Source organism: Bombina bombina, chromosome 5 (assembly GCF_027579735.1).
Source record: "Bombina bombina isolate aBomBom1 chromosome 5, aBomBom1.pri, whole genome shotgun sequence".
Lineage (NCBI taxonomy): Eukaryota > Metazoa > Chordata > Amphibia > Anura > Bombinatoridae > Bombina > Bombina bombina.
In genome coordinates this window covers 550905119-550924074 of record NC_069503.1, presented here as the reverse complement: position 1 = coordinate 550924074, position 18956 = coordinate 550905119, and the positions used below count along the sequence as shown (strand labels likewise).

General features: G+C 43.0%; 1 protein-coding gene across 1 annotated transcript in view; it reads left to right on the top strand.

The window, feature by feature from the left end:
* Positions 1–18956, top strand: part of GLB1 (galactosidase beta 1) — an 821644-nt gene that overhangs the window by 699584 nt on the left and 103104 nt on the right. The gene's annotated exons all lie outside the window — the stretch shown is intronic.

Here is an 18956-nt window from a genome sequence, read left to right as displayed (position 1 = left end):
TTAGTTTTTTTTTTTTTTTCAGTAATCTTTAAATAGTTAGTATCTTTTTAATTTTATTTAAGTATTTTTTAATTGAGGTTAAGTTAGGGGGTGTTAGGTTAGGGGTTTTTATACTTTGCGTTGTGGGTGTGGCAGTTTAGGTGTTAATAGTTTAATTAGATACTTTGCGTTGTGAGGGTGGCGGCTTAGGTGTTAATAGTTTAATTAAATACTTTGCATTGTGGGGGGTGCCGGTTTAGGGGTTAATATGTTTATTTAGTAGTTGTGATGTGGGTGGATGCCGGTTTAGGGGTTATAACATTTTATTAGTGATTGCGATGTGGGGGGCTGGCGGTTTAGGGGTTAATACATTTTATTAGTAATTGCAACGTGGGGGGATGGCGGTTTAGGGGTTTTGAATGGCTTTTTGACGTGTCGGTTTATTAATTTATTTTGGTTTTTATTTCTTTTTCAAGATACGATGAGTCCACAGATTTCATTCTTACTTGTGGGATATCGCCTCCTGGTCAGCAGGAGGAGGCAAAGAGCACCACAGCAAAGCTGTATAAATAGCTCCTCCCCCCTTCCCTCCCAACCCAGTCATTCTCTTTGCCTGTGTTAGTGATAGGAAGAGGTAAAGTGAGGTGTTAGTTTAGATTCTTCAATCAAGAGTTTTTTATTTTTAAAATGGTACCAGTGAGTGCTATTTTATTATAGGGTGTAGCCGTATTCCTTGTCAGCCTCTAGAAAAAAGTAGAGCTACAGGTGGCTTTAAAGCAATGGGAACTGGTGGGATTAAATTCTCACTGTGCCTCCCATACTGAGTGCTGCCCTTCAGATTATTATTATTATTATTATTATTATCATTTATTTGTATAGCGCCGCCAAATTCCGTAGCGCTGATGGTCTTAGCAGATATTAACTAAGGCCCTATATGTGTCCACAGAACTGCAGGAGGGAGAAGACCTCTTGATCCTGTGAGACCGGTCATGCTGTCGCTCAGCATAGAGGTAAGTGCAGTCCTTTATTATTCTGGTACATAAAATTAACTCAGAATAGACTATATGCTTACCTATCTGATAAGTGGGGAATTAGATTTCTCTTGTTAAGTGTATCCAGTCCACGGATCATCCATTACTTGTGGGATATTCTCCTTCCCAACAGGAAGTTGCAAGAGGATCACCCACAGCAGAGCTGCTATATAGCTCCTCCCCTCACTGCCATATCCAGTCATTCTCTTGCAACTCTCAACTAAGATGGAGGTCGTAAGAGGACTGTGGTGTTTTATACTTAGTTTATTTCTTCACTCAAAAGTTTGTTATTTTTAAATGGTACCGGAGTGTACTGTTTACCTCAGGCAGTATTTAGAAGAAGAATCTGCCTGCGTTTTCAATGATCTTAGCAGAAGTAACTAAGATCCTTTGCTGTTCTCACATATTCTGAGGAGTGAGGTAACTTCAGAGGGGGAATAGCGTGCAGGTTTTCCTGTAATAAGGTATGTGCAGTTAAAATATTTTTCTAGGGATGGAATTTGCTAGAAAATGCTGCTGATACCGAAGTAATGTAAGTAAAGCTTTAAATGCAGTGATAGCGACTGGTATCAGGCTTATTAATAGATACATACTCTTATAAAAGTGTAATATAAAACGTTTGCTGGCATGTTTAATCGTTTTTTACATATGTTTGGTGATAAAACTTATTGGGGCCTAATTTTTTCCACATGGCTGGCTTGAATTTTGCCTAGAAACAGTTCCCTGAGGCTTCCCACTGTTGTAATATGAGTGGGAGGGGCCTATTTTAGCGTTTTTTTGCACAGCAAAAATTACAGACACAGACACCCAGCTTCTTCCTGCATGATCCAGGACTTCTCTGAAGGGCTCAAAAGGCTTCAAAAGTCATATTGAGGGAGGTAAAAAGCCACAGTAGAGCTGTGGCAGTTGTTGTGACTGTTTAACCCCTTAACGACCAAGGACGTACGCCACACGTCCTCAAAAAAAATACAGTTAATGACCGAGGACGTGTGGCGTACGTCCTTGGTCTGGAAAGCAGCTGGAAGTGATCCTGCTCGCTTCCAGTTGCTTTCCGGTTATTGCAGTGATGCCTCGATATTGAGGCATCCTGCAATAACCTTTTTTAGCAATCCGGTGCAGAGAGAGCCACTCTGTGGCCCTCTCTGCACCGGACATCACCGGCTAAATTCGTTGGTGGGTGGGAGCCGGTTCGGGAGGCGGGTGGCGGCCATCGATGGCCCTGATGATGTGTAGGGGGGCGGGATCGTGGGCGGGGGTCATCGGGGGCGCGCACGTGCAGGGGAGGGCGGGCGCGTGCACGGGGAGGGAGCGGGTGGGAACCGCTGCACTACAGAAAAAAAGATGTATTAAAAGTTTTAAAATACAAAAAAGATGTATTAAAAGTTTTAAAATAGTATTTCTATACATTAGTCAGGGGGTGGGGGATTGCTCTGGGGGGGGGAAGCTACACTACAGAAAAAGTACATAACAATTAAAAAAAAACATTTATCTTGCAAACTGGGTACTGGCATACAGCTGCCAGTACCCAAGATGGCCCCCAATAAGGCAGAGGGGGGGATTAGAGAGCTGTTTTGGGGGGGGGGTTGGGGGCTAAGGGAGATCCTACAAAGTAGCATATGTAAATATGCTAAAAATGTATTTTTTTTTTTTTTAAAACTTTTATTTTAGTACTGGCAGACTTTCTGCCAGTACTTAAGATGGCGGGGACAATTGTGGGGTGGGGGAGGGAAGGGAGCTGTTTGGGAGGTATCGGGGGGTCTGATGTGTCAGGTGGGAGTCTGATCTCTACACTAAAGCTAAAATTAATCCTGCAAGCTCTCTACAAACTACCTAATTAACCCCTTCACTGCTAGCCATAATACACGTGTGATGCGCAGCAGCACTTAGCGGCCTTCTAATTACCAAAAAGCAACTCCAAAGTTATATATGTCTGCTATTTCTGAACAAAGGGGATCCCAGAGAAGCATTTACAACCATTTGTGCCATAATTGCACATGCTGTTTGTAAATAATTTCAGTGAGAAACCTAAAATTGTGAAAAATTTAGCGTTTTTTTTTTTTATTTGATTGCATTTGGCGGTGAAATGGTGGCATGAAATATACCAAAATGGGCCTAGATCAATACTTGGGGTTGTCTACTACACTACACTGAAGCTAAAATTAACCATAGAAGCTCCCTACATGCTCCCTAATTAACCCCTTCACTGCTGGGCATAATACACGTGTGGTGCGCAGTCGCATTTAGCAGCCTTCTAATTAGTAAAAAGCAAAACCAAAGCCATATATGTCTGCTATTTATGAACAAAGGGGATCCCAGAGAAGCATTTACAACCATGTATGCTATAATTGCATATGTTTTTTGTAAATAATTTCAGTGAGAAACCTAAAGTTTGTGAAAAAAAATTGTGAAAAAGTGAACAATTTTTTTTATTTGATCGCATTTGGCGGTGAAATGGTGGCATGAAATATACCAAAATGGGCCTAGATCAATACTTTGGGATGTCTTCTAAAAAACAATATATACATGTCAAGGGATATTCAGGTATTCCTGACAGATATCAGGGTTCCAATGTAACTAGCGCTCATTTTGAAAAAAAGTGGTTTGGAAATAGCAAAGTGCTACTTGTATTTATGGCCCTATAACTTGCAAAAAAAGCAAAGAACATGTAAACATTGGGTATTTCTAAACTCAGGACAAAATTTAGAAACTATTTAGCATATGTTTTTTTTGGTGGTTGTAGATGTATAACAGATTTTGGGGGTCAAAGTTAGAAAAAGTGTGTTTTTTTCCATTTTTTCCTCATATTTTATAATTTTTTTTATAGTAAATTATAAGATATGATGAAAATAATGGTATATTTTGAAAGTCCATTTATTGACGAGAAAAACGGTATATAATATGTGTGGGTACATTAAATGAGTAAGGGGAAAATTACAGCTAAACACAAACACCGCAGAAATGTAAAAATAGCCTTGGTCCCAAACGGACAGAAAATGGAAAAGTGCTGTGGTCATGGGGTTAAAAAACGTTTTTGTCATTTGTTATTCCGTTTTTGGTATTAAGGGGTTAATCATCCATTTGCAAGTGGGTGCAATGCTCTGCTAACTTATTACATACACTGTAAAAATTTCGTTAGTGTAACTGCATTTTTTCACTGTTATTTCAAAATTTGGGAAAATTTGTGTTTCTTAAAGGCGCAGTAACGTTTTTTATATTGCTTGTAAACTTGTTTTAAAGTGTTTTCCAAGCTTGCTAGTCTCATTGCTAGTCTGTTTAAACATGTCTGACACAGAGGAACCTACTTGTTCATTATGTTTGAAAGCCATGGTGGAGCCCCATAGGAGAATGTGTACTAAATGTATTGATTTCACCTTAAACAGTAAAGATCAGTCTTTATCTATAAAAGAATTATCAGCAGAGGGTTCTGTCGAGGGGGAAGTTATGCCGACTAACTCTCCCCACGTGTCTGACCCTTTGCCTCCCGCTCAGGGGACGCACGCTAATATGGGGCCAATTACATCAGGGACGCCCATAGCGATTACCTTGCAGGACATGGCTGCAATCATGAATAATACCCTGTCAGAGGTATTATCTAGATTGCCTGAATTAAGAGGCAAGCGCGATAGCTCTGGGGTTAGGAGAGATACAGAGCGCGCAAATGCTGTTAGAGCCATGTCTGATACTGCGTCACAGTATGCAGAACATGAAGACGGAGAGCTTCAGTCTGTGGGTGACATCTCTGACTCGGGGAAACCTGATTCAGAGATTTCTAATTTTAAATTCAAGCTTGAGAACCTCTGTGTATTGCTTGGGGAGGTATTAGCTGCTCTGAATGACTGTAACACAGTTGCAATTCCAGAGAAATTGTGTACGCTGGATAGATACTATGCAGTGCCGGTGTGTACTGATGTTTTTCCTATACCTAAAAGGCTTACAGAAATTATTAGCAAGGAGTGGGATAGACCCGGTGTGCCCTTTTCCCCACCTCCTATATTTAGAAAAATGTTTCCAATAGACGCCACTACACGGGACTTATGGCAGACGGTCCCTAAGGTGGAGGGAGCAGTTTCTACTTTAGCAAAGCGTACCACTATCCCGGTTGAGGACAGTTGTGCTTTTTCAGATCCAATGGATAAAAAATTGGAGGGTTACCTTAAGAAAATGTTTATTCAACAAGGTTTTATTTTACAGCCCCTTGCATGCATTGCACCTGTCACTGCTGCGGCGGCATTCTGGGTTGAGGCCCTGGAAGAGGCCATCCAGACAGCTCCATTGAATGAAATTATTGACAAGCTTAGAACGCTTAAGCTATCTAACTCATTTGTTTCTGATGCCATTGTTCATTTGACTAAACTAATGGCTAAGAATTCCGGATTCGCCATCCAGGCGCGTAGGGCGCTATGGCTTAAATCCTGGTCAGCTGACGTGACTTCAAAGTCTAAATTACTCAACATTCCTTTCAAGGGGCAGACCTTATTCGGGCCTGGCTTGAAGGAAATTATTGCTGACATTACTGGAGGCAAGGGTCATACCCTTCCTCAGGACAGGGCCAAATCAAAGGCCAAACAGTCTAATTTCTCCAACATTGGTGTGTCCGGTCCACGGCGTCATCCATAACTTGTGGGAATATTCTCTTCCCCAACAGGAAATGGCAAAGAGCACAGCAAAAGCTGTCCACATAGTCCCTCCTAGGCTCCGCCCACCCCAGTCATTCTGATTTGCCGCTGAACAAGCAGCATCTCCACGAAGATGGTGAAGAGTATGCGGTGTTTAGTTGTAGTTTTTTATTCTACTATCAAGAGTTTGTTATTTTAAAATAGTGCTGGTATGTACTATTTACTCTGAAACAGAAAAGGATGAAGAGTTCTGTTTGTGAGAGGAGTATGATTTTAGCAGCAGTAACTAAAATCGGTTTCTGTTCCCACATAGGACTGTTGAGATGAGATAACTTCAGTTGGGGGAACAGTTTGCAGACTTTTCTGCTTAAGGTATGACTAGCCATATTTCTAACAAGACTGTGTAATGCTGGAAGGCTGTCATTTCCCCCTCATGGGGACCGGTAAGCCATTTTCTTAGTCTCAAACAGAATAAAGGGCTTAATATGGGCTATAAAACTGGTAGACACTTTTATGGGCTAGATCGATTGCTTTATTTGGGCATTTTATACAGCTTGATGTTGAAATTCACACTTTATAACTTTGGGGAACGTTTTTTTACGTCTGCACTGGTTTAGACACCTTCCCAGTCAGGAAGGGCCTTCTATGTAGTAGGCAGAGCCTCATTTTCGCGCCATTACTGCGCAGTTACTTTTGAGAGCAGGACATGCAGCTGCATGTGTATGGGTCTGGAAGTAGTTGAAAAGGTCCCTAGAAGGCTTCATTTGGTATCGTATACCCCCCTGGGTTTGGTAAGGTCGCAGCAAAGGTTGTAGCTGGGACTGTAGAGGGGTTAAAACTATAAACGGCTCTGGTTTTGTCATTTTAAGGGTTAAAGGTTAAATTTGGGGTGCAATGCTTTGAATGCTTTAAGACACTGTGGTGAAAATTTGGTTAAAATTGAACAATTCCTTCATAGTTTTTCACATATTCAGTAAAAAAGTGTGCCCTGTTTAAAATTTAAAGAAACAGTAACGGTTTTGTTTTAAAACGGTTTTTGTACTTTATTGACAAGTTTAAGCCTGTTTAACATGTCTGTGCCTTCAGATAAACTATGTTCTGTATGTATGGAAGCCAATGTGTCTCCCCCTTCAAAATTGTGTGATAATTGTGCCATAGCGTCCAAACAAAGTAAGGACAGTACTGCCACAGATAGTAAAGTTGCCCAAGATGATTCATCAGATGAAGGGAGTAGACATAGTTCTACATCATCTTCTTCTGTGTCTACACCAGTTTTGCCCACGCAGGAGACCCCTAGTACTTCTAGCGCGCCAATGCTTGTTACTATGCAACAATTGACGGCAGTAATGGATAACTCCATAGCAAATATTTTATCCAAAATGCCTGCATTTCAGAGAAAGCGCGATTACTCTGTTTTAAACACTGTAGAGCAGGAGGGCGCTGATGATAATTGCTCTGTCATACCCTCACACCAATCTGAAGTGGCCATGAGGGAGGTTTTGTCAGATGGGGAAATTTCTGATTCAGGTAGAATTTCTCAACAGGCAGAACCTAATGTTGTGACATTTAAATTTAAATTAGAGCATCTCCGCGCACTGCTTAAGGAGGTGCTATCTACTCTGGATGATTGTGACAACCTGGTCATTCCAGAAAAATTGTGCAAGATGGACAAGTTCCTAGAGGTTCCGGTGCACCCCGACGCTTTTCCTATACCCAAGCGGGTGGCGGACATAGTGAATAAGGAGTGGGAGAAACCCGGCATACCTTTTGTCCCCCCTCCTATATTTAAAAAATTATTTCCTATGGTCGACCTCAGAAAGGACTTATGGCAGACAGTCCCTAAGGTTGAGGGGGCAGTTTCTACACTAGCTAAGCGCACTACTATTCCTATCGAGGATAATTGTGCTTTCAAAGATCCTATGGATAAAAAATTGGAGGGTTTGCTTAAAAAGATTTTTGTACAGCAAGGTTACCTCCTGCAACCTATTTCGTGCATTATTCCTGTCACTACAGCAGCGTGGTTCTGGTTCGAGGAACTAGAAAAGTCGCTCAGTAGAGAGACTCCGTATGAGGAGGTTATGGACAGAATTCACGCACTTAAGTTAGCTAATTCCTTTATTTTAGATGCCGCTTTGCAGTTAGCTAGATTAGCGGCGAAAAATTCAGGGTTTGCAATTGTGGCGCGCAGAGCGCTCTGGCTAAAGTCTTGGTCAGCGGATGTATCTTCCAAGACAAAATTGCTTAATATCCCTTTCAAGGGTAAAACCCTTTTTGGGCCAGAATTGAAAGAGATTATCTCAGACATCACTGGGGGTAAGGGCCACGCCCTCCCACAAGATAGGCCTTTCAAGGCCAAGAATAAGTCTAATTTTCGTTCCTTTCGTAATTTCAGGAACGGACCGGCCTCCAACTCTGCAGCCTCTAGACAAGAGGGTAATGCTTCGCAAACCAAAACAGCTTGGAAACCGATGCAAGGCTGGAACAAGGGTAAGCAGGCCAAGAAGCCTGCTGCTGCTACCAAAACATCATGAAGGAGTAGCCCCCGATCCGGGACCAGATCTAGTAGGGGGCAGACTCTCTCTCTTCGCTCAGGCTTGGGCAAGAGATGTTCAGGATCCCTGGGCACTAGAAATAGTTTCTCAGGGTTATCTTCTGGAATTCAAGGAACTACCCCCAAAGGGAAGGTTCCACATGTCTCACTTATCTTCAAACCAAATAAAGAGACAGGCATTCTTACATTGTGTAGAAGACCTGTTAAAAATGGAAGTGATACACCCAGTTCCAACTGTGGAACAAGGAATGGGGTTTTACTCAAATCTGTTTGTAGTTCCCAAAAAAGAGGAAAGTTTCAGACCAATTCTGGATTTAAAGATTCTAAACAAATTTCTAAGAGTGCCATCGTTCAAAATGGAAACTATTCGAACGATTTTACCTACAATCCAGGAGGGTCAATTTATGACTACCGTGGATCTAAAGGATGCGTATCTACATATTCCTATCCACAAAGATCATCATCAGTTCCTAAGGTTCGCCTTTCTGGACAAACATTACCAGTTTGTGGCTCTCCCATTCGGGCTAGCCACTGCTCCAAGGATTTTCACAAAGGTACTCGGGTCCCTTCTAGCGGTTCTAAGACCAAGAGGCATTGCAGTGGCACCTTACTTGGACGACATTCTGATACAAGCGTCGTCTCTTTCAAAGGCAAAGGCTCACACAGACATCGTTCTGGCCTTTCTCAGATCTCACGGGTGGAAGGTGAACATAGAAATGAACATTTTCCTGACAGATGTCAGAAAGTCAAAACTTCTAAACGCTTGTCAAGTTCTTCACTCTGTTCCACGACCTTCCATAGCTCAGTGCATGGAAGTAGTAGGGTTGATGGTTGCAGCAATGGACATAGTTCCTTTTGCGCGAATTCATCTAAGACCATTACAACTGTGCATGCTGAAACAGTGGAATGGGGACTATACAGACTTGTCTCCAGTGATTCAAGTAGATCAGAACACCAGAGACTCACTCCGTTGGTGGCTAACCCAGGATCACCTGTCCCAGGGAATGAGCTTCCGCAGATCAGAGTGGGTCATCGTCACGACCGACCCCAGTCTAGTGGGCTGGGGCGCGGTCTGGGACTCCCTGAAAGCTCAGGGTCTATGGTCTCGGGAAGAGTCTCTTCTCCCGATAAACATTCTGGAACTGAGAGCGATATTCAATACTCTCAGGGATTGGCCTCAACTAGCAAAGGCCAGATTCATAAGATTCCAATCAGACAACATGACGACTGTTGCTTACATCAATCATCAGGGGGGAACAAGGAGTTCCCTGGCGATGAGAGAAGTGACCAAAATCATAAAATGGGCGGAGGATCACTCCTGCCACCTATCTGCGATCCACATCCCAGGAGTGGAAAACTGGGAGGCGGATTATCTGAGGAGTCAGACATTCCATCCGGGGGAGTGGGAACTCCAGCCGGAGATATTTGCCCAGTTGACTCAATTATGGGGCATTCCAGACATGGATCTGATGGCGTCTCGTCAGAACTTCAAGGTTCCTTGCTACGGGTCCAGATCCAGGGATCCCAAGGCGACTCTAGTGGATGCATTAGTAGCGCCTTGGTCCTTCAACCTAGCTTATGTGTTTCCACCGTTTCCTCTCATTCCCAGGCTGGTAGCCAGGATCAAACAGGAGAGGGCCTCGGTGATCTTGATAGCTCCTGCGTGGCCACGCAGGACTTGGTATGCAGACCTGGTGAATATGTCATCGGCTCCACCATGGAAGCTACCTTTGAGACAGGATCTTCTAATACAGGGCCCATTCGAACATCCAAATCTAGTTTCCCTCCAGCTGATGGCTTGGAAATTGAACGCTTGATTTTATCTAAGCGTGGGTTTTGGGATTCTGTGATAGATACTCTGGTACAAGCCAGAAAACCTGTAACTAGAAAAATTTACCATAAAATATGGAAAAGATATATCTGTTGGTGTGAATCCAAGGAATTCTCATGGAGTAAGTTCAAAATTCCTAGGATCCTTTCCTTTCTCCAAGAAGGTTTGGGTAAGGGATTATCAGCGAGTTCTCTAAAGGGACAGATTTCTGCTTTATCTGTCTTGTTACACAAACGACTGGCAGCTGTGCCAGATGTTCAAGCTTTTGTTCAGGCTTTGGTCAGGATCAAGCCTGTTTACAGACCTTTGACTCCTCCCTGGAGTCTGAATTTAGTTCTTTCAGTTCTTCAAGGGGTTCCGTTTGAACCTCTACATTCCATAGATATCAAGATGTTATCTTGGAAAGTTCTGTTTTTGGTTGTTATTTCTTCTGCTAGAAGAGTTTCTGAGTTATCTGCTCTGCAGTGTAATCTGCCCTATCTGGTGTTCCATTCAGATAAGGTTGTTTTGCGTACTAAACCTGGTTTCCTTCCAAAGGTTGTTTCTAACAAGAATATTAACCAGGAAATAGTTGTGCCTCCTTTGTGTCCGAATCCAGTTTCAAAGAAGGAACGTTTGTTACACAATTTAGATGTAGTTCGTGCTTTAAAGTTCTATTTAGAAGCAACAAAGGATTTCAGACAAACGTCTTCTCTGTTTGTCGTTTATTCTGGCAAGAGGAGAGGTCAAAAAGCTACTGCTACCTCTCTTTCCTTTTGGCTGAAAAGCATCATCCGATTGGCTTATGAGACTGCCGGACAGCAACCTCCCGAACGCATCACAGCTCACTCTACTTGGGCTGTGGCTTCCACATGGGCCTTCAAGAACGAGGCTTCTGTTGATCAGATATGTAAGGCAGCGACTTGGTTTTCCCTGCACACTTTTGTCAAATTCTACAAATTTGATACTTTTCCTTCTTCAGAGGCTATTTTTGGGAGAAAGGTTTTGCAAGCCGTGGTGCCTTCCGTTTAGGTAACCTGATTGGCTCCCTCCCTTCATCCGTGTCCTAAAGCTTTGGTATTGGTTCCCACAACGGTGTGTCCGGTCTTCAACCTGACCTATGTTTTCCACCGTTTCCTCTGCTCCCTCGACTGATTGCCAAAATCAAACAGGAGAGAGCATCTGTGATTCTGATAGCGCCTGCGTGGCCACCTAGTGGACATGTCATCTCTTCCACCATGGACTCTGCCTCTGAGGCAGGACCTTCTAATACAAGGTCCTTTCAATCATCCAAATCTAATTTCTCTGAGACTGACTGCATGGAGATTGAACGCTTGATTCTATCAAGGCGTGGCTTCTCCGAGTCATTGATACCTTAATACAGGCTCGGAAGCCTGTCACCAGGAAAATCTACCATAAGATATGGCGTAAATATCTTTATTGGTGTGAATCCAAGAGTTACTCATGGAGTAAGGTTAGGATTCCTAGGATATTGTACTTTCTCCAAGAGGGTTTGGACAAAGGCTTATCAGCTAGTTCTTTAAAAGGACAGATCTCTGCTCTGTCTATTCTTTTGCACAAGCGTCTGGCAGAAGTTCCAGACGTCCAGGCATTTTGTCAGGCTTTGGTTAGGATTAAGCCTGTGTTTAAAACTGTTGCTCCCCCGTGGAGCTTAAACTTGGTTCTTAAAGTTCTTCAGGGAGTTCCGTTTGAACCCCTTCATTCCATTGATATTAAACTTTTATCTTGGAAAGTTCTGTTTTTGATGGCTATTTCCTCGGCTCGAAGAGTCTCTGAGTTATCTGCCTTACATTGTGATTCTCCTTATCTGATTTTTCATTCAGACAAGGTAGTTCTGCGTACCAAACCTGGGTTTTTACCTAAGGTGGTTTCTAACAGGAATATCAATCAAGAGATTGTTGTTCCATCATTGTGTCCTAATCCTTCTTCAAAGAAGGAACGTCTTTTGCATAATCTGGACGTAGTCCGTGCCTTGAAGTTTTACTTACAGGCTACTAAAGATTTTCGTCAAACATCTGCCCTGTTTGTCGTTTACTCTGGACAGAGGAGAGGTCAAAAAGCTTCGGCAACCTCTCTCTCCTTTTGGCTTCGGAGCATAATACGCTTAGCCTATGAGACTGCTGGACAGCAGCCCCCTGAAAGGATTACAGCTCATTCTACTAGAGCTGTGGCTTCCACCTGGGCCTTTAAAAATGAGGCCTCTGTTGAACAGATTTGCAAGGCTGCGACTTGGTCTTCGCTTCACACCTTTTCAAAATTTTACAAATTTGACACTTTTGCTTCTTCGGAGGCTGTTTTTGGGAGAAAGGTTCTACAGGCAGTGGTTCCTTCCGTTTAAGTTCCTGCCTTGTCCCTCCCATCATCCGTGTACTTTAGCTTTGGTATTGGTATCCCACAAGTAATGGATGATCCGTGGACTGGATACACTTAACAAGAGAATACATAATTTATGCTTACCTGATAAAAATTTTTCTCTTGTAGTGTATCCAGTCCACGGCCCGCCCTGTCCTTTTAAGGCAGGTCTAAATTTTAATTAAACTACAGTCACCACTGCACCCTATGGTTTCTCCTTTCTCGTCTTGTTTCGGTCGAATGACTGGATATGGCAGTGAGGGGAGGAGCTATATAGCAGCTCTGCTGTGGGTGATCCTCTTGCAACTTCCTGTTGGGAAGGAGAATATCCCACAAGTAATGGATGATCCGTGGACTGGATACACTACAAGAGAAACAAATTTATCAGGTAAGCATAAATTATGTTTTTTAACTTCAATCAAAAGTTTATTTTTCAATGGTACCGGAGTGTACTGTTTCATCTCTGGCAGCATTAGAAGAAGAATCTGCCTGTGATTTCTATGATCTTAGCAGAAGTAACTAAGATCCACTGCCGTTCTCACATATTCTGAGGAGTGAGGTAACTTCAGAGGGGGAATGGCATGCAGGTTTTCCTGCAATAAGGTATGTGCAGTTAACATATTTCTAGGGATGGAATTTGCTAGAAAAATGCTGCTGATACCGGATTAATGTAAGTTAAGCCTTAAATGCAGTGATAGCGACTGGTATCAGGCTTATTAATAGAGATACATACTCTTATAAAAGTGTAATATAAAACGTTTGCTGGCATGTTTAATCGTTTTTATATATGCATGGTGATAAAACTTATTGGGGCCTAGTTTTTTTCCACATGGCTGGCTTGATTTTTGCCTAGTAACAGTTTCCTGAGGCTTTGCACTGTTGTAATATAAGTGGGAAGGGCCTATTTTAGTGCTTTTCAGTGCAGATAAAAATACTGACAGAGACATTCAGCTTCCCTCTGGATGATACAGGACATCTCTGAAGGGCTCAAAAGGCTTCAAAGTCGTGTTTGAGGAGGGTAACAACCACAGTAGACTGTGGCAGTTGTTGTGACTGTGTTTAAAAAACGTTTTTGTAATTTATTATTCTGTTTTTGTTATTAAGGGGTTAATCATCCATTTGCAAGTGGGTGCAATGCTCTGCTGACTTGTTACATACACTGTAAAAATTTTGTTAGTGTAACTGCCTTTTTTCACTGTTATTTCAAATTTTGTCCATTTGTTTCTCTTAAAGGCACAGTAACGTTTTTTATATTGCTTGTTAACTTGCTTTAAAATGTTTTCCAAGCTTGCTTGTCTCATTGTTAGTCTGTACAAACATGTCTGAAACAGAGGATACTTGTTCATTATGTTTAATAGCCATGGTGGAGCCCCATAGGAGAATGTGTACTAAATGTATTGATTTCACCTTAAACAGTAAAGATCAGTCTTTATCTATAAAAGAATTGTCACCAGAGGGGTCAGTCGAGGGGGAAGTTATGCCGACTAACTCTCCCCACGTGTCGGACCCTTCGCCTCCCGCTCAAGGGACGCACGCTAATATGGCGCCAAGTACATCAGGGACGCCCATAGCGATTACTTTGCAGGACGTGGCTGCAATCATGAATAATACCCTGTCAGAGGTATTATCCAGATTGCCTGAATTGAGAGGCAAGCGCGATAGCTCTGGGGTTAGACGAGATACAGAGCGCGTAGATGCTGTAAGAGCCATGTCTGATACTGCGTCACACTATGCAGAACCTGAGGACGGAGAGCTTCAGTCTGTGGGTGACGTCTCTGAATCGGGGAGACCTGATTCAGAGATTTCTAATTTTAAATTTAAGCTTGAGAACCTCCGTGTATTGCTTGGGGAGGTATTAGCTGCTCTGAATGACTGTGATACAATTGCAGTGCCAGAGAAATTGTGTAGGCTGGATAAATACTATGCAGTGCCGGTGAGTACTGATGTTTTTCCAATACCTAAAAGGCTTACAAAAATTATTAGTAAGGAGTGGGATAGGCCCGGTGTGCCCTTTTCCCCACCTCCTATATTTAGAAAAATGTTTCCAATAGATGCCACTACACGGGACTTATGGCAGACTGTCCCTAAGGTGGAGGGAGCAGTTTCTACTTTAGCAAAGCGTACCACTATCCCGGTTGAGGACAGTTGTGCTTTTTCAGATCCAATGGATAAAAAATTAGAGGGTTACCTTAAGAAAATGTTTATTCAACAAGGTTTTATTTTACAGCCCCTTGCATGCATTGCGCCTGTCACTGCTGCGGAGGCATTCTGGTTTGAGGCCCTGGAAGAGGCCATCCATACAGCTCCATTGACTGAAATTGTTGACAAGCTTAGAACTCTTAAGCTAGCTAACTCATTTGTTTCTGATGCCATTGTTCATTTGACTAAACTAATGGCTAAGAATTCCGGATTCGCCATCCAGGCACGTTGGGCGCTATGGCTCAAATCCTGGTCAGCTGATGTGACTTCAAAGTCTAAATTACTCAACATTCCTTTCAAGGGGCAGACCTTATTCGGGCCTGGTTTGAAAGAAATTATTGCTGACATTACTGGAGGTAAGGGTCATACCCTTCCTCAGGACAGGGCCAAATCAAAGGCCAAACAGTCTAATTTTCGTGCCTTTTGAAATTTCAAGGCAGGTGCAGCATCAACTTCCTCTGCCTCAAAACAAGAGGGAACTTTTGCTCAATCCAAGCAGGCCTGGAAACCTAACCAGTCCTGGAACAAGGGCAAGCAGGCCAGAAAGCCTGCTGCTGCCTCTAAGACAGCATGAAGGAGCGTCCCCCTATCCGACAACGGATCTAGTAGGGGCAGACTCTCTCTCTTCGCCCAGGCGTGGGCAAGAGATGTTCAGGATCCCTGGGCGTTGGAGATCATATCTCAGGGATATCTTCTGGACTTCAAAGCTTCTCCTCCACAAGGGAGATTTCACCTTTCAAGATTATCTGCAAACCAGATAAAGAAAGAGGCATTCCTAAGCTGCGTGCAAGATCTCCTTGTAATGGGAGTGATCCATCCAGTTCCGCGGACGGAACAAGGACAGGGGTTTTATTCAAATCTGTTTGTGGTTCCCAAAAAAGAGGGAACCTTCAGACCAATTTTGGATTTAAAGATCCTAAACAAATTCCTCAGAGTTCCGTCATTCAAGATGGAAACTATTCAAAGCATTTTACCCATGATCCAAGAGGGTCAGTACATGACCACAGTGGACTTAAAGGATGCCTACCTTCACATTCCGATTCACAAGAATCATCATCAGTTCCTGAGGTTTGCCTTTCTAGACAGGCATTACCAATTTGTAGCTCTTCCATTCGGGTTGGCTACAGCCCCAAGAATTTTTACAAAGGTTCTGGGCTCACTTCTGGCGGTCCTAAGACCGCGAGGCATAGCGGTGGCTCCTTACCTGGACGACATCCTGATACAGGCGTCAAGCTTTCAAATTGCCAAATCTCATACAGAGATAGTTCTGGCATTCCTGAGGTCGCATGGGTGGAAAGTGAACGAAGAAAAGAGTTCTCTATCTCCTCTCACAAGAGTTTCCTTCCTAGGGACTCTAATAGATTCTGTAGAAATGAAAATTTACCTGACGGAGTCCAGGTTATCAAAACTTCTAAATGCTTGCTGTGTTCTTCACTCCATTCCGCGCCCCACGGTGGCTCAGTGCATGGAAGTAATCGGCTTAATGGTAGCAGCGATGGACATAGTGCCATTCGCGCGCCTGCATCTCAGACCGCTGCAATTATGCATGCTCAGTCAGTGGAATTGGGATTACACAGATTTGTCCCCTCTACTAAATCTGGATCAGGAAACCAGAGATTCTCTTCTCTGGTGGTTATCTCGGGCCCATCTGTCCAAAGGTATGACCTTTCGCAGACCAGATTGGACAATTGTAACAACAGATGCCAGCCTTCTAGGTTGGGGTGCAGTCTGGAACTCCCTGAAGGCTCAGGGTTCATGGACTCAGGAGGAGAAACTCCTCCCAATAAATATTCTGGAGTTAAGAGCAATATTCAATGCTTTTCTGGCTTGGCCTCAGCTAGCAACACTGAGGTTCATCAGATTTCAGTCGGACAACATCACGACTGTGGCTTACATCAACCATCAAGGGGGAACCAGGAGTTCCCTAGCGATGTCAGAAGTCTCCAAGATAATTCGCTGGGCAGAGACTCACTCTTGCCACCTGTCAGCGATCCATATCCCAGAACTGGGAGGCGGATTTTCTAAGTCGTCAGACTTTTCATCCGGGGGAATGGGAACTCCATCCGGAGGTGTTTGCTCAATTGGTTCTCCGTTGGGGCAAACCAGAATTGGATCTCATGGCGTCTCGCCAGAACGCCAAACTTCCTTGTTACGGATCCAGGTCCAGGGACCCAGAAGCGGCACTGATAGATGCTCTAACAGCGCCTTGGTTCTTCAACCTAGCTTATGTGTTTCCACCGTTTCCTCTGCTCCCTCGTCTGATTGCAAAAATCAAATCAAACAGGTGATATCGGTGATATTGATAGCGCCTGCGTGGCCACGCAGGACCTGGTATGCAGACCTAGTGGACATGTCATCCTTTCCACCATGGACTCTGCCTCTTTCTCTGAGACTGACAGCATGGAGATTGAACGCTTGATCCTATCAAAGCATGGCTTCTCCGAGTCAGTAATTGATACCTTAATACAGGCACGAAAGCCTGCCACCAGGAAAATTTACCCCAAGGTATGGCGTAAATATCTTCATTGGTGTGAATCCAAGAATTACTCATGGAGTAGGGTTAGGATTCCTAGGATATTGTCCTTCCTCCAAGAGGGTTTGGACAAAGGATTATCAGCTAGTTCTTTAAAGGGACAGATTTCTGCTCTGTCTATTCTTTTACACAAGTGTCTGGCAGAAGTTCCAGACGTTCAAGCATTTTGTCAGGCTTTAGTTAGAATTAAGCCTGTGTTTAAACCTGTTGCTCCTCCATGGAGCTTAAACTTGGTTCTTAAAGTTCTTCAAGGGGTTCCGTTTGAACCCCTTCATTCTATTGATATCAAACTTCTTTCATGGAAAGTTCTTTTTCTGATGGCTATTTCCTCGGCTCGAAGAGTCTCGGAGTTATCTGCCTTACATTGTGATTCTCCTTATCGGATCTTTCATTCAGATAAAGTTGTTCTGCGTACACAACCTGGGTTTTTACCTAAGGTGGTTTCTAACAAGAATATCAATCAAGAGATTGTTGTTCCATCATTATGTCCTAATCCTTCTTCAAAGAAGTCTTTTGCATAATCTAGACGTAGTCCGTGCCTTGAAGTTTTACTTACAGGCTACTAAAGATTTTCGCCAAACATCTAACCTGTTTGTTGTTTACTCTGGACAGAGGACAGGTCAGAAGGCCTCGGCAACCTCTCTTTCTTTTTGGCTTCGGAGTATAATCTGTTCAGCCTATGAGACTGCTGGACCGCAGCCCCCTGAAAGGATTACAGCTCATTCTACTAGAGCTGTGGCTTCCACCTGGGCCTTTAAAAATGAGGCCTCTGTTGAACAGATTTGCAAGGCTGCAACTTGGTCTTCGCTTCATACCTTTTCCAAATTTTACAAATTTGATACTTTTGCTTCTTCTGAGGCTGTTTTTGGGAGAAAGGTTCTACAGGCAGTGGTTCCTTCCGTTTAAGTTCCTGCCTTGTCCCTCCCATCATCCGTGTACTTTAGCTTTGGTATTGGTATCCCACAAGTAATGGATGATCCGTGGACTGGATACACTTAACAAGAGAAAACATAATTTATGCTTACCTGATAAATTTATTTCTCTTGTAGTGTATCCAGTCCACGGCCCGCCCTGTCCTTTTCAGGCAGGTCTAAATTTTAATTAAACTACAGTCACCACTGCACCCTATGGTTTCTCCTTTCTCGGCTTGTTTCGGTCGAATGACTGGATATGGCAGTGAGGGGAGGAGCTATATAGCAGCTCTGCTGTGGGTGATCCTCTTGCAACTTCCTGTTGGGAAGGAGAATATCCCACAAGTAATGGATGATCCGTGGACTGGATACACTACAAGAGAAATAAATTTATCAGGTAAGCATAAATTATGTTTTTTTATGTGGACTTCCCTTATTTCTTGGAGACATTATATAACTTTATCCCTACGTGTCAAAAGAGGTTAAGTTATTAGGCAGTTTTCTGCAGTCTCAGAAGCAACATTTACTTCCTTCAGTACTGCTTTCAAGGGCTTACATTACTTAAAGGGACATTAAACCCCAATTTTTTCTTTCATGATTTAGAAAGAGCATGCAGTTTTAAACAACTTTCTAATTTACTTCTATTATCTAATTTGCTTCATGCTCTTGATATTCTTTGCTGGAAAGCATATCTAGATAGGCTCAGTAGCTGCTGATTGGTTGCTGCACATAGATGCCTCATGTGATTGGCTCTCCCATGTGCATTGCTCTTTCTTCAGCAAAGGATATCTAAAAAATTAAACAAATTAGATAATAGAAGTAAATTGGAAAGTTGTTTAAAATTGTATTCTCTATCTGAATCATGAAAGAAAAAATGTGGGTTTAGTGTCCCTTTAAGTTTTCAGCCCAGGAGAGTTATCCTGTTTCAGTTTTAACTTGCTAATACAGGATGT